We start from the raw sequence: 5,871 nt of genomic DNA, 5'->3' as shown, positions 1-5,871 counted from the left end.
TAAGCTAAGTGTGGAGATACAAAGGCAAAACATGGTACCTGCCCTCAACGAACTTACATTCCATGAGGGAAACAGAATACACATAATTTTGTATACAGGATATATACTGTATAAATTGACAATAATCTAAGTAGAAAGAGCAGGAAAAGACTGCAAAAGGGAGAATTTCAGCTCAGCATTTAAAGAGGTCAGGAAAGCCAAGCAGGAGAGATGAGGAGGGAGACTATAATAGGCATGGTGGTTACCTCTTAAATAAGTTCAGAGTCAGGAGTTTCATGGGTGAAGAATAGCAAGAAGTTTAGTATTGTTTGATCATAGAGCATGCGGAAAGGTGAAAAATGGCAAAAGATTATAAAAGTAGGAAAGGGGCCTGGTTTTGAAAGGTTTTAAAAGCCCCAAAGAAGATTTAATATTTGATCCTGGAGGTCAAAGAAAATTTAATCTAAATGGAAATATATTTCAGATTATCCTTTTGGTTTCATCATATCCTGAAGGGTAATAAGAACCAGTAGCTCATAGAACATATGATCTTTACATACCATAATTATAATGTATAAAATAATTTCAGCTTACATGTCACCATAAGCAGTATAGAACAAAAGTAGAGAAATTTTATAGACATTTAAGTCACTGCAGTTGTTTCTGTGACCCCTTTTATTGGCAAAGATACTGGAGTGGTTTCCGTTTCCATCTCCAGCTCATTTTACAGATGAGGAAATGGAGGAAGACAGGGGTAAGTGACTTATTCAGGGTCACATAACTAGTAAGTGTCAGAGGCCAGATTTGACTTCCTGACACCAGGCACAGTATTATATACACTCTACCACTTAGCTGCCCCCCATAAAGATATTATCATTCAAACCTAATCAATATATATGTTCATATTTAGTAATTCTTTAATGTGGTTACAAAGGAAAGTAGTGAAAAGTGTATTGAAAAATATCATTCAGGTTTAAAGGGCAAAAAAGGCCCCAAATCATAGAATGCTGAGAAACATTATACCTAAATATCCTGGAAACTTTGTTCCAAAAGAGCCAGGAGATATTAAACCTAGTCAACACGGAAATACAATTACACAGAAAAGTGAACTTGCCAATATTTTAACAGACAAAGAATAACTGGTTACTGTTAAGTGGGCCATGTCTGGATCAGATATCTATCTCTGTACTGCTAAATAATTGCCTTAAAGTGAAGATCAAAGTCAAAATAGAATTAAAGGAGAGGCTAAAGATCAGAAAAAAATTAGATATAATTACAACAGCTTCAAAAATATTTGTTAAAATATGCTAAAGTCAAAAATCATAAATGATAAAAAATAAATATGTCAAATTTTTAATCACTATTTCCTATAAATGTTTAACTGATATAAATCAAAAGTTGCAAATAAGAAGTAAAAAGGACCCTGAAAACAGTTCAGCAAGGAATTGTACTAGGAAAACAGAGACAAAGCAACCAATGGTAAGGCATAAAATGCCAATATACTACTGAGAATTAGCATTGTGTGGTTACAATAGAGGGCTGACCTTAGAATCAGGAACAATTGGGTTCTAGACTTGTCTCTGGCATATCTTTACTTTTATTATGTGACCTTGGAAGTCACCTAACCTTTCATTTACTCAGCACTTCTCTAATTTTCTTCTTTAAGATCATACCTTAAGATTTATACATTCTTTAAAATTATACATTATAAATATGCTATTGTTCCTCATCAGTAGAATTTTTATGCCACAGGTTTCCAACAGAGATAAAATTACATCTGAAACAAAAGGGGGAAAAAAGCAATTGCAAGAATAACAGAGCCTAACTGTGGAATATTATGAACATTTGGAAAATTCTGCAGTATTTTAAATTATCCCAAATTATTCCTAAATTGGCAAACAAATCCTATACTGCTTTTTGATCAAATATTCCTATATGGTGGACATTTTAGAAAACTACATCTAAAGAATTATGTTTATGGGGGCCACCAGAAGGTGAGATAGTGGGGTGTTCATTTGATCCTTCTCATTCCTTAACTTAATGTCCAAAGGAGGTGTGTGGTGTTGAGTAAGGAAAACTCATTCCACTTGTGACTGAGAAGGAATTGTTCTATTTTAAGCTGAAGAGGTTTTTTCCTCTTTTTTTTGGACTGTGAATAGTCAAGGGGTAGCTTCAGAAATAGAGTATGGACATCATACCCTCTGTGTTACTACTTCTATGTTCTCTTTCCTGATCCAGGAATTCAGTGACTGAAGGGCCTTGACCTGCTACAGGAGAGTATAGTACAAATAGTCTTGAACATCCAGAATGCACACTCCTCTATCATTTGTGGAGAGAATCAGCAGGTTGCTTCCAAGAGGTCTGGTTCCACAGAAATGATCTGTGAAAACTCAAGTGCAGTGGGAGACAAGGGACTTTGGACTTGCTTCTGGGACACAAAGTGCTCTGTTCCACACTTCTTGTTCTTAGTGGCTTTGTATGCTGTGGCCTCTGGTTCTGTCAGCTTCTAGTTATATAATGCTGCAGCTTACCTGGTGCTGAGTTGGAGCTGGCTGGTGTGTGCCTAGGCCGAGACCAGATGGGGTGTTTCTACGTTTCCCTGAAAGTACACTGAAGCACACAGTGTGAGGTATGGGGGAGCAGTGATCTAGACACTGGAGGTCCCTTTCTCCCCTGAGGCTGCTCTAGAGTACCAGTAGGCTCAATTATTGGTGGACACTTGTGCTTGCTGATGTCTGCAGATTCCCCTGGCTATGCTAAGGCATGCTTAGGGTTCAGTATGGGGACTTTGGAAGTTTCTTGAGTGCTCAGGAAGACAGTTACATCAAGAAATACTAGAGGGAAAAATTCTTGCTTTTGACTTGCTACTTACCATTTGTGAAAATTGTTGATCTTGAGCTGAAATGGACCTTAGAGGTCATTGAGTTGAAACCTTTTTATTATTATCTTTTTTAATATATTTAACAGATATTGGCATCTAGTTGAATCAAGCACTTTAAAGATTGGGGTACAGGCATGGAAATTCAATTGAAAATGCCCATCTTCTCACTTTATTTCAATAACTTTGCCAGGTGTTTTTGTTTCTGTTTTCAATTGAGAAACACCATTGTTGAACAAGTAGATTTTGACTAGCAGAAGAAAATAAAAGATTTGGCAGCCAGTGAAAGAAAACTATAGGAAAACTTTTGAAGACATTCTTTAAAAGACAAGCTATAAAAATGATTCAATAGGCAAAATAAACAAATGTAGAAGAGGAAACAGCTTGAAATATGTTTTCAAAGTGCAAGTTTACTTCTGTTTCATAAGTAGTAGCAGAAGGCAGATTAGGCCATTCAAGTGAGAAATATATTGCTTTTTATCTCAAGAGGTGAAAGTAAAGAAGATGAAGCACTTACCTAGTCTTACCCAAGTTCAAAGAGAAGATGACATCAATGTCTTTTCCTTCATTACAAGAGAAATAGGAAAGAACTCAGAATATGAAGATGAAAAGGAATGGCAAACAAGAATGAGTCAAAAACAAGCAATAGAAGAGTTCTTTCATAAGTTTTATGCTATAGACATTGAGTCTGAAGATTTCAGCCATTCATCACCACCAAAAAAGCATGAAGTTTTGACTAATATGAAGGAGTGTACTAAGTGAAGTACATTAGAACATTTTTTGAAGCAATAGCAGTAGATGCTAAAGTGGATAAGTAAAGTAGTAGTGACAAATTTCAGTTGAATATACATGAAGTATTCAGACTTTTCCCTCAGCATGGGAAAAATGAGAGAAAAGGAGCTGTTGTGACTACAGAAAACCTATTAAAATTAAAAATAAAAGAACAAACCTCTATTGAGAGATTGCAATCAGTCAAGCAGCCAATGGAAGGGACTGAAAAAGAAACAGATGGAACCATCAATTAATAACAGTATATTAATCTGGAGCAAGTGATAGTTCTGGAGAATGAAGTTTTAGTTAAACAGAATTAACTGAAAGCTCAAAAACAGAAGCAAGAATAGATTGCCACAACTATAATGGCCAGATACTCTTGAAAAAATCAGAAGCTTCTATGATTGTTTGGCATTCCTTACATTGAGATTCCTATGGATGCAGAACCCCAGTTTGCCATTTTGAACCTTATAATCAGACCTCTGGAACAGTTACTGATGATAGAGGTACCTTGCTTTTTGAAGCATGGCACATGCATAAAAACTTCTTGAGTAAAGATAAGTTTGTCTAATATTACCACTATATAGATTTCACATCCAACTACAAACGAGAATAAATTAATTAATTTGTTGTATTTGCTTAGAAGTGATTACACAGAATGGATACCAACTGTTGATTGTGTGACAGATATGAAAATTTCAAACAAATTTCCTGGAAGTTGCTTGGAGCTTCACTTAAAATTTTCAAAATGGTAGAATGAAGCTCAAACTAAGACAAGAACACTCAATTCTCATGATACCAATGTAAAATGAAATTGCAACATTTACAACTTTCTCCTGGTTTCCCTAACCCAGCTGGTGAAGAAGCTTACTTGAAATCTGTGGTGGATGATTCAAAATGAAAATTCTTATGGGGAAAACTAGATCTTGAAAAAAAATTAGAAACTTTTGTCAGCATTATTTTGGCTACAATAGAACAAAGACAGATGTTATCTAACTAAAACACCTGAATGTGCAGGAGAAACAATTCTGCACTGATTCTTTCTTTAGGGTGGTACAACATGAGAAACAACATGTTAAAGGATTTAAAATTCAGAGAGCCAGAAGTTTTTTTTATACTTATATTAGGCACTTAAAAAGATAAATCTGAGAAGAAAAATGGAAAAAGTAGAAAAACTGCAAAATTTAAAATGAAATATTTTCAAGTTATAATCAGAAGAATAAATATGGTGGAGGTTACTTTGTTGGAGAAGCCTTTTTATCAGACTCATCTGAAGTATCTTTGTGGAAAGATGTTGAAGTTAAATCTTCAAACAAGGTCAAGAGGGGGAAACATAGTCAGTCATCATTCAAATATTGTCCCTTCAAGTTTGCAGGAGATAGCAAAGCATAATCCTGAGAAGAGTGAAGAGAACACTAGCAGCTCTAGTGAGGAAGATGGAAATTATGTTTGAGAAAAAGAAAGGGAAGCAAAGAAAAATTAGGAGGATAAAAAAAGTAAAAAAAACAATTTATGTATCTATCTTTTTTTTCTATTTTCTTGTAGCTATGAGAACCTTATACGGGAATAGATAAGGGGCTGGTCTCAGAATCAAAATGGCTGGGTCAAAATCTTGCCTCTGATGTGTGTCTCTGGGCAAACTAACTTAAATTCTCAATGACCCACAACTCTTAATGAATAGATTTTAGAATAGTTCCTCATTTGAAAGAGTTTATAAGTTTACTTGGTCAGAAGCTAGCTCTGCCATGAAATCATAGGTCTCAATTTAGGTACATGTGTATTTTATGCATAAAGACAGAAAGCAGATGTAATAAAATTCCCTAATGAAATTGTTATAGAAAAAGAACTAGCAAGCCCTAATAAAAATTGTGTGTGACCCAAAGGGCAACAGAAAAAGGAATTAGACAGTTTGGACAGTAACCTATGTTAATGAAGTATTATAATGAATTTCATCCTGGAAAAGGAAATAGTATTCATGTTAGATTATGAACAATATTTACCCATATAGTAACAAAAACAAAGTGTATGCCACCAAAAAACAAAAACAAACAAATACGCAAAAAAAAAAACAAGGTGAGCAGAAAGATTGTCATGAATCCCAACCAAAGACTATTTTCTTCCAAAGAACGTTCATATATAAACTGGTGGGTGTGGGAAAGGGAAGAAGGGAATAATTACCTACAATGCTCTCCTCACTGTGCTAACTATATCTGTGTAAGTATGCGTGTGTGTATACTATTTAC

The 5,871-nt window shown here is 34.9% G+C and overlaps 1 pseudogene; it reads left to right on the top strand.

Annotated features, from left to right (window-relative positions):
- The first annotated feature begins 321 nt into the window (after positions 1-321).
- On the top strand, positions 322-5,081 carry LOC138142753 (DNA excision repair protein ERCC-5 pseudogene; annotated as a pseudogene).
- Positions 5,082-5,871: the final 790 nt, after the last annotated feature.

Source organism: Petaurus breviceps, unplaced genomic scaffold (assembly GCF_028583685.1).
Source record: "Petaurus breviceps papuanus isolate PSGF00001 unplaced genomic scaffold, PetGlider_PUasm1.0 90602, whole genome shotgun sequence".
NCBI lineage: Eukaryota > Metazoa > Chordata > Mammalia > Diprotodontia > Petauridae > Petaurus > Petaurus breviceps.
The sequence above is the reverse complement of the archived record's forward strand: the minus strand, read 5'-3'. Positions and strand labels throughout refer to the sequence as shown.